Genomic DNA, 11298 nt, shown 5'->3' with positions numbered 1-11298 from the left:
TCCGGACTACTCGCCAGTGGACACTGTTGTGTACTTCTGCGTTTTCTCTGGAGAGTGAGCTGGAAGTGTGTTTGTCTCTCTGTAAGCTGGTTGAGACACTTTGGAGTAGAGAAAGAAGCAGTGTGGTGAAAACATTTGCTACACGCAGGTACATACTGGAAGGGAAGTGCGCGGTGAATTTTTTCTTCTCTCCTTTCACATACTGAGGAGAATGATAAGCATGGTGGCAGACATGTGCGCTCGGAATTTTAAAGGTGTTTGCTCCCACGCGAACTTTTATATTATACTCTTGTGCTATGCAGCATGTTTTAACAAAACATTTGAATGCTATTTTGTAAAAGTTTTGATTTCCACGATGAATATTTTTTACCAAAAAATTGTTATTTGGTGTTTAGTACAAACTGTGATGACGCCGTGATTTCCATTAGACTGGCAATACTTTAGAGTTTTACTTTAAAAAAAATCGAAAATAACCTTGAATGGTACAAAAAATATTGGAAACAAATAGTCGAGCTAAAAAAGTGATTCACTCACCAGAAAAGCCATTTTAGCACGCCGTATTAAACAGTTAATCATATAAAAAACATAAGCTGATTTCGACTACAAAATTTTCCATAGACCTCGGAGTAGACTTCGAAGTTTCTTCCGAAAAAAAAATAAAATATTTTAAAAAATGATCAAGAGTTATAAATTGGTACGCTTACCTGGTTGTGTTAAGTAGGTTATTTTATCATATAAAGGAAACGCAATCTGATTCAAAGACAACGATCGAGGGAGAATGTTTTGAAGAATTTAATTTTGTTTTTTTCATGTAGTACATGTCGGTTGTAAAGCGTCTCTCGCTGCTTCTACAAAATCGATCACGCCTTTTTCGTTTTGAATTTCTACGTTGACTGATAATTTTTCAACAAAAAAATGTTACTTGGCGCTTAGTACAAACTGTGGCGACGCCGAGATTTTCCTTAGGCTGGGAATACTTCGAAGTTTTATTAAAAAAAAACCGAAAATAACCTTGAATAATACAAAACTTAAATTGGAAACAAATAGTTAAAAAAATGATACACTACCAGAAAAACTTTATTTGCCATTTCAGCACGCAGTATTGAACAGTTAATCATATAAAAAATGTAAGCTGATTTCGACAACAAAATTTTGCATAGACCTCGGAGTAGAATTCGAAGTTTCTTCTAAAAAAATGAAATATTTAAAAAAATAATTTAAGATAAGAGTTAAAAATTGGTACATTTACCTGGTTGTGTTAAGTAGGTTATCGTATAAAGAAAACGCAAGCTGATTCGCACACAACGATCGAGGGAGAATATTTTGAAGAATTTAATTTTGTTCTTTCATGTTGTACATTTCGGTTGTAAAACGCCTTCTCGCTGCTTCTACAAAATCTATTACGCCTCTTTCGATTTTATGGATGATTACGTATTCCCTTTGAAAATACCACAGATGGAAAAAAAACCGTTCGACCACGGCCGACGAGTGTGACAGGGATAATAAGACAGGGTATGTGTAACAATGGAAACGACAATTCACCATTACAACGGCGTGTTGATAGTAAGTTACCCCAAAAATCCGGTCCGTCATTACAATCTATATCGTCAGCCAGCTCGATGCAACGTAGTTCACGGAACTCATCATCCAACTGCTGCTGGTCAATGCTCGGAAAAATTTTCGAGATATGTTTGATCAAAGGATAAATTGTTGCGTGGGCTTTCTTTTTCACATTAACCGGATCAATTATTGCCAACTGGTTTAAAATTTCGTTATCCAGTTATATAAAAATTCATCGCATTCAACCGATAATATCGTCTTCACTCAACTTACCTGCTTGAACAAAAGCCTCAATCTTTCTCTGTACATTTATTCCGGTGTATATTTGATCAAGCTCACAATAATGCGGATTCTGAAGTTCAAACGAGCCGATGTTTTTCAGTTTTCCTAAGTATTCTGGTCGCATTAAGCTTTCCAACAGTTGTAACAACAGCCGCTTCGTAGAGGAATTCAACTTACAAATTTGAGGGTTTTCAGCTTGAAAAAGTTTGTTCATGTTATTTATTCTCGGTAGAATGAAGGAAAGAAAGGTTAGGTACAGTTCAGTTGATGGATTATCAAGATGTTCTTTTATTCTTTCCATTTTTTCTCTCTGTCTCTGATCCACTGACACATCATGGTAACTGAAGTTAATTTTCCGAGCATCATACCGTTCTGAAATTCTCTCAGTGGCCGCTTGCAACGATAACCATCTAGTGGCACTTGGGTGAAGCATTTTTAGAGGCTTTAGCTCGAAGACACTTTGTAACTCCTCAAATTTGGCGGTTTTTAACGGACTGTTGCTCAAAAATGCATAAATATCCTCGCACATATGTTCCACATACGATGGAATGTTGCGACATGCATAGGACGCACAAAGTGCGAAGGAGTGGCATGTACACTTAATAACAATTAGTGATGCGGAAAGAGGGTCGCCACTGAATAATTATCACCCAACATAACATTGGCTCCATCTGCGGCGAAACCTACAACGTTATCCTTGTAAAGGATGCAGTCCTCTCCAAACTTGCCCACAATCGCATTATGAATGATGGTCGCATTCGCTTCCACCAGTTCAATCACTCCATGATCCTGATCCTGATAACCATTACTAGGGCTTTTGTGGTTGCGACGTTAGTAGACACATCAATGATAAGGCTGAATTCCTGCTTTTTCATTAGCTCTCTAAGCTCTTCTTGATGAGTCGCACCAAGAACATTATTGGCAATTGCTGTCGCCTTTGTGCGGCCAAGTGATATGCTTTTCGTAATTTCTGATTCCCAAAAACTACTTTGCCCAGTTGCGCGAAGCTTTCCACATCTTTCATTGCTTTATTATGTTCAATAGCCCAGTCAACGATTTGGGCTTCAGCCTGTTTTGTTCTTGCTGTCTTACTCACAAACTTATCAATTTCTTTAGTTGTACTGATAGTTTTTCCTGCCGTTATGTGGGATTCGTGCGCGCTATGACGATGCATATCGCAAAATCCACCACTACAACTTATGTTTTTCTCACATATGTTACAATATGCATAAAATTGTCCTTTTTCACTCGCTGCTATCCACTTGTAAGTTTCTATCCACGAAACTTAGAACTTTCGAGGTTTCTTTTTTACTGCTGCTTTTATGTTTTTTCGGCTCGTTTCAGTTGTTGTTGAGCAGTAACAAATAAGTCTCGATTATGATATAAATGATATGGTAAACGCTACCTTTGTCGAATTCGTTAGTTTCCGACTGTTCAGATGAACTATATGTGAGTCGCTTACGTTTAGCGGTTTCACTTATTGGGACCGCTTCGTCATGTTCGGAGTCTGACTGTGGTGGGATTTGCATTTCGGTAATGTGTGTATTCGGACTCGGTCCTGCATCGGTGCTTTCATTTTCTTTTAAATCTGTTTTAGCTTGTTCTGAGATATTACACAAGGGAATATTCCGATTTTCATTGAATCCAGCTGTATTAGAATTTGCACTCCCTTCGACCAATCTGGATTCACTAGCTGAAAATTAACTTTTCCATTACTTTTTGACACAATCTAGTCTCACAAATGCATAGGAAATTCTTGAAAATTAAATAAACGCTCAGTTTGAATCTTTCGTGAATAACAGTCAGGTTTTTTACGCTGGACTTCCGAATTAACGCGGTTTTTTACGCGTAGTCGGAAACCAAAACCGTCTAAATGTTTATTGAGGAAAAGACAGTAAAAAAACCTTTCAACCTACGAGAGATCCGAAATTTCCTTTAAAAAGGACAGTTTGAAATACTGGTCCTAGAGCGTCTCGGATTTTTTTTCTAAAACCTTTTTTGGCGGTTTATTTAACGCGGATTTTTCAATTAGGGGCCATCCACATACCACGTGGACAGATTTTTAACGATTTTGAACCCCCCCTCCCCCCATTGTGAACAAATACTCATATAAATTCTTTTATTTTGTAGGGACCGTGGACATTACACAACCCCCCCCCCCCCAAGCTGTCCACGTGGTATGTGGATGGCCCCTTAGTTGTGTGAAACTGCTGTCAATTGTCAATTCTAGCGTGTTTTTGGACCTTGTAACAGCGAGAGTTTTAAATATTCTTGAAAGTACAGTCTAATACGAAATCTCAAATGACTTCTTCTAGCCTTTCAAATGTTTGTAGTTTTCCATGAATTTTTCCATAAGTTCATCAAAAAATAAAGTTTTTTCAAGCCGCTTTTTTTCAAGCCACTTTGAATTTTATTCTGAAATTTCTCGTCAATTCACAGATCCGGAGTGATTTGCGATAAGGGCGCAACTGGCAAAAGATAAACATTGGGGAATATCAATTTGAAAATTTGCAAGTACATTTTCAAATCGTAATTTCAAAGGAAGTGACTAATAATGACATCAATACCAAAAATCGACGTAAAATAACACTGTCTTATAGTTTCCTAACAATACTACATTAAATTTGTGCATTTATGGCTAAAATCTGCGCTTTTCTTCTAACCCTTTTCAAATGAGCCTTAAATCATTCTGACAACGACATTCGCCCACCTCTATTTCGCCTTAAGGCATTCTGACAACGAGATACGCCCACCTTTTTTTCGCCTTGTTTTTATTTTTTCTTCAGTTGTGCCCAGGGGGCTCTTGTGGCTGTCAAACTCCATACATTTTCCATCTACCACTCATTGATTCTGGTACCAGCGTTTCTGGTACCCACTTTTTGGTTGGTTTGCCCTAAAACAAGTGAAATAGAGTAAACGTCCCATTTTGTCGGTAGACTTATTCTCGAGTAAATGTCTTTTTAGATGGAAAAAAACAAAAGCATTTGTTTTCAGTACAATGTGCACTTTCAATGAATAAGATAAGTTTTGCAAGCATTTGAAATGAAATATTACTGCCGTGATGAATTTATGATTGGTAGGCAAAATGTTGACGTTTATAGGCCCCTTTAAATGGTTCTAATGCGCCTTTATTTTGAAAACAATGTTGATCCGCCCTTTACTGTCGCCTGTTCACGAAATATTTCGCAAGTAAGCCCGTTGTTTCAAAACAATGAAAAAGGGCCTAGTTCCAAAGTATCTTTTGTTTTGGGTAAACAGTTTTGTCGCCCTTTATTAAAAACTTGATTTAAATAATTTTACCGATTTATTCAAAAGAAAGGATTCTTGCCATGAATTGTGTGAGTCTTTTCGAAAGTAATGGTGTAATAAAACGATTTGTTCACATTTTGTTAGTTGCGCCCTAAACGCGAATCACTCCGGAGATATTGAGCATTTAAGATATTACCATAGACAGACTTCCAAGCAAGAACAACATTGATCAAAATTTCCGTGTAAATTTTCAAAGTAAATTGCGTTATAAATCACTTGTATACTAGCGCCGCCTGGTGACCTTATCGCTACTATACATTTTTTTTCGCTGGTGTACGAGGCTGGCGGTACTGGTAGCGCTATCTGGTTACGGATTGCTACTACAAAAAACTTTACACAAGTTTGGAACTCAACTTGGACGTCTGTCTGCGATATTACATTATAGTTGCTGACTAGAAAAAAAAAATGCAAATATTCACTGATTTACCCGTGGCATTCTCTGATATATAAAATGAATTTCCGTGATTCTTCAAACATCAATATCGCACGGTAGCCTGTGGGGCTAATAACGGGGTCTCGATCAACTAGATTAGTTGAGAGAAATTGTTATCGATATTGTTTTTTTTTTGGCACATTTTGCATGTTGCAGGATAACGATGCACCGTGCCATACCCAGTGCTGAGTCGAAAAAATTTCTAGCTTGAAAGGATCCTTGACCTGATCAGGAATCAAACGCAATATCACACACAAGCGTGTGGGAGAGCTAGCCGATCGACATTGCTTATCACAGAGCCACGGGACCACATTAAAAATCGTGATACTTGCCAAGCCTTATTTACTAAAAGTGTATTTTATTTTCCTCCGTTAGCATTACCGTACGTAATATTGTAACTTATAGCTCTACCATTCGTTACTGATTAAATTCTGATTACTATTCTCAATCGCAGCTGAAGGGTAAAATATCGTTTCTTCAAGCTACTAGACTAGAGCTGTCCAACGTACGGCCCGAGGGCCACATCCGGCCCTCGGCTTCTTTTCTCGCGGCCCGCGTTAAGTTTTGGAACACGTTTCACATTTGGCCCACCTGTTAATGTATTTGGATTGGAGTTTGTTATGATACAAAACATCTTTGTATAATTTAAACTTACTTAACGAGTAATGACGTCCTGTTTTTAGTTTGTTGAAACTTTCAATCCGTATCGATATTTCAGAAATGAAGAACGAGTTCAAAAGAATAGAGGCAGTAAAAATAGTTGTCGTTCATCTTTATCAGACGAGAATTTAAAACCATGTTTGCGGATTTCAGAATCAGATTTTGATATCAATATGGCACGTGTTCTGAAAAAAAAAGCCAATAATTTTAGGTTTCTCATTAATTCTCCAAGCTCATGTAATTTTAAAATCTTACAATTAATTATATAAATCCTGTTTTACCATGAAAAAAATTTCAAAAAGTCATTGTTTGTTTTCCATATTTGCGGCTTGGCTTGTAAGTTTACTTTTATCATGGTACGCTTCAACTGATATCACCTTTGGCTTTTCAATCTAAAACGGACTGCTTTTAAATCAAAATTAAAGTTACCAGTATGATATTTTAACACATATTTGTACAAAATCTAAAAACTAGCTGATATATGAAAGTTTTCAAAATTTTGGCCCGACAGCTGTTGTGGATTGTGAAATTTGGCCTGCGTATCAAAAAAGTTGGACACGCTCATTTTGATAATCTGATGTATGAGTAGTTTTGAAATCACTTTGGCCTCTGCCATGCTGAATGCCAACGCGAGGGATCGGGCGAGATTCTTGCCGTAGGTAAATAAACAGCCGTAAGTAGAGCTGTTCATTAACCTACGGCACAAAAAATGCGCTCGATCGCTCGCGTTGGCGTTCAGCCTGGCAGAGGCCTTTGAGCTTCGCAGTCGCGCGCGAATCAGGCAAGGCACACCGGTGCGGGTGCAAAAAAGAGAAAGAATGTCAAAGGCCTATTTTGTTTATTTTTTATCGCAGCTATCGACTTGTTTCATATATTGTATATATGGACAAACATTTTTTCTGGCGGACTTTCATCACAATACCGAAGTGACCTCTATCTGCTGATTTATGAGAAGACGGAACATCGCCGTCTGATGCATGTGATCGGGCGGGCAAACGGTCCTAACTGCCAGCACTGTATGTTAAGCATCGAAACAATTCAACACAAATTCGCCGAGTGTACTTGAGTAAGAGCGGCCTGGGCGTTCGTACAACGTAGAATGACGACCTTGTTTGGAGGGTGGTACAGGCCATCTTTCGACGATCTACTGCGACCAACATTGGAAAACATAGCAGTTACTAGAAGGAACGAAATACTAAAATTGTTTATTAATTATATCAATTTCATTAATTCAAATGGAAATGCCGTGATCGATGTAGGTGAATTAGAATTTATTTTGGATCTCAATAGCTGATTATTTTATATTATCTGATACATAATTTATAAACAAAACTAAAAATAAACTAAATTTTACACAAAAAAAAAATTCCCTCAAACCACACTAAAAAAAATATATTTTTAATTTTTTTTGTTAATTTTTGTTGTTTTTTTGTGATATTTGAAAATGTCTTCCAAATGTCTTCACAAAATTGAATTGTCTCCAAAATATCTTCCCAAAATCGAATGTCTTCATACGAGCTCGCATGTCTTCCAAATGAAGACATGTCTTCACATCTGGCATCGTTGCATGGGCTGCAACGGCTTTGGCTTGACACAGAGATGGCGTTGCAAGTCATCTTTGGTGTTGGCCGATTGTATATTAAATCTAACTGGAATTATAAAGAAAGTTTTATGAAATGTTATAAACTTGTTCTCGAGGTAGTGCTCTCGAGCTTACCTTAATCTGTTATTTCGGTTAGGGTAGATGATCCAGTAATGGAGGGTCTAAACACCAGTGTTTTTTTAAAACGAGAATATTTCTATTCAAATCGCATATATCAAACCCATTTTTCTTTGGTGTTATAGAAACACCATAAACTGTCATGTACAATTACAGTTTGTATATGTTTTTAACAAATTAAGTATGAAAAATGAATAATTGTGCACCAATCTTATGTTCCAGTTATGGAGTCAATGTTCCTATAATGGTGGAAACTGTGCCAGTAATGGTGGTAGTTGATTTTTTCATAGGCTGCAGCAAATGAATTACGATTTAGTTGTTTTTATGCTCTAAGGTAGCATTCCAAACCTTTTCTTTCACCGTGGGCAATCGTCTAGCATGAGCTGTGATAATTATTCGATTTGAATTTAATGGTGAAAAAGTTGTGAGATAAAAAACAAACTACTTCTTTTCCTCCAGATGATGCTTCGCAATGCTAGAAGCACAGATTAACAGACATGACACCTCAAACAAATTTTCAATAAAATCATCGTTTAGATGATTCCAGAACTTTACGTTAGTAACACTAGCACCATCTGCTGTCGTGTTCGCGTTGCGTCATGTATTTCGACATCAGCGCCAGCGTTACTGCATGTGTCAAATGGGGAACTACAAAATATGCATGATATTGCATGACAGCGCCCCAGACGACGTTTTCGCGCGATGACTGTTATTTGAATGAAAATTTGAAATAAACGTTTTTTTTGTGGCGATGGAGCTAGGTTCCAGTGTTACGTCTGTTAGTCCGTGCTAGAAGGATCTTATCTGGTAGTTTTACCCCACTCTACTTCTGATCTTTGTCTCTGCTCAATTTTGTTCTTCAAATCGAGGGACACTTCACGAGCGCTTGTATGAATAAAAAAATTCGAATGTTATAATGAAAATATGAAAGAAAAACAAACAGGTCATGTAACAATTGATTAAATAGTCCAAATCAGAGAAAATCTGCAGTATATAATAATTGAACTGTATCACAATAGCGCTTGGAAAGCTTTGAAGCTTGAAGAAGCTCAAGTTTGTCCTTCTGCATCTCATCAACTTACAGCCGTTCTCTCATCTCTTTTCTCTGTTATATATCCTTGCGTTTTGGCGGTACCAACCACTGGTGTAAGGTGAAATAAAAACTTACCTATAATATCAAAATGTAAGAATAACGTTAACTGGACTGTATTGTGTGAACCAGAGTCAGATTTACACACGAAAGTAGTTCGCGCACCACATTTTGTTTATATCTGCTGAGTTAAAACCTAACCCCAAATGTTAGCTGGAGCACTATAACTATTACTGGAACAGGGGTACTTAAATTGTTACTATAGTGGAGTTCCAATTTATTCAGTATTTCGATGATTTATTGTGATTTTTTCGGTTGATTATGGTAAGAAAAATAGTTAAGAACAATTCTGTGAAGACTGTTGCCACAGAAATCGTGTTTACATTGGTATTTCAAGCTACGAAATTTCACTGTTACGTTACAAATTTCGTAAGAAACTTGCTGTTTTTTTCACTCTAGAATGAATTAATAAATACAAAGTGTTTAAATAAGATTTCAAACCAATATAGTTTACCAAATCGTAGACATATTTCCACAGAATCAATAAAATTTCTGATAATATATTATTATCCAGGAAAATGCCTTAATAACGCTAAATGCTGGTATACCACCATTACTGGTACACCCACTATTACTGGCTCATCTACCCTACCATGGAAAATTCGCGACTACGAAGTTGAAAGAGATTTTAAAGTCTGTTCGCACCTAGACGAACTCTCATATGCAATTGTCAAAATGTGTGTGATGACAAAAGCAAAAATCTTTCTTTTTCTCATGCACAATCAGGGGCGACTCGTCCATAGGTGCAACCTATGCAATGCACATGGGGACGTCAGGCAAAAAATGAATCTAAAATCCAAATTCATGCTCTTATTTTCTTATTTTTCAGTTTTATTTTTAAATAGTAACAAAGGGAATTACTTGCTTTTTATTCGCGGATAACATTGTAGTTACATCCCCAAACTCTGATTTTCAGAATTTCTAGTTGAACAGGTAGGTTCAACAGCCACGAGTCGCCCCTGTGCAAAATCCAAACAAATATCAGCACCTTCGTAGTTGCGAATAAGTGATATTCGTGTTTTGACTTAGCATTTCTTACTGATGGAAACACTATTGTTCGAGTGAAGCCGTGGCTTTATAACTGTCACCGCAGACAGAAGTGCTTAGCTAAATTCCCGACTATCGCGTTTATCATATCATTCCTGTAAACATGCATATATGAAAAAACCGTGCAGTTGAACAAAAAGATCATCGTGGTAAACTTTCGACGGAGATTCTAACGCGCAATAGGAAAGAATTTTCGCGGCAACTCGTGACAATGGATGAAACATGAATCCACCATTACACTCCTGAGATCAATCGGTAAAGTGAGGTTTGCCTAGTAAGAATTATCCGAAGCGACCAAAATGCAATAATTAATCCGTAAAATCATATTATTGTACGCTGTTGGATCAATTAGACTTTGAAATCAAGGCGAAACAGCTGCATATGGCGAAACGAATAGTGTTCTTTCACAAAGACAACATTCCCGCTCATTGTGCTCGCGACAAGGCCGGAAAATAATGAAATTGCACTATGAACCGGTTCTCCACGCTCCGTATTTAGCTCCGGGCAACTATTTCCTGTTTCCCCGGTTGAAAATTTCGCTCTCTGCACGGATAAACAGGTAGAGTTGGAATCAAACGTTTAGTCTAAAGCACTTGACGCGCAGATCTACGAAATTGGCATCGAAATGTTAGAGAACCGTTACCACAAGTTTATTGCTTTAGAATTATGTCGAAGAATAAAGCTGTTTTTTGATATAAATATAAATGTTTATAATGTGGTATAAATATTTGATATGATATAAATGATATTAGTAAAAATTATCGTTCTTTTATTAGTAGGTCAAAGACGTTCTAGCCCATGTAATATTTGTTGTAGCTGTGCTCAACCGGGGACAGGCTCATAAAATTTCGCTCAGGACGAAATCGAAACCACTGCGACGTTAATAGAAGAAAACGGCAGTTATGTTATTTGAGAAAATACAGAAATTGAATTTTTTTTAACTAAATCAAGCGGTTTTGAACGAAATGCAAGTAAATTTTCGAGTAAATTGATTAATAATATTCCAGTTTCTAGTATCAATTTTAGAGTATATTAATAAATAATATTGCAGTTTCTAGTATCAATGTGACCTTAACAGATACTAATGAAGCAGCATGTCCTTAGTACGATGAAAATTAGATCCACAATCCTACCAGT

Source organism: Wyeomyia smithii, chromosome 3 (assembly GCF_029784165.1).
Source record: "Wyeomyia smithii strain HCP4-BCI-WySm-NY-G18 chromosome 3, ASM2978416v1, whole genome shotgun sequence".
NCBI classification, from domain to species: domain Eukaryota; kingdom Metazoa; phylum Arthropoda; class Insecta; order Diptera; family Culicidae; genus Wyeomyia; species Wyeomyia smithii.
Note: the sequence above shows the minus strand (reverse complement) of the source record.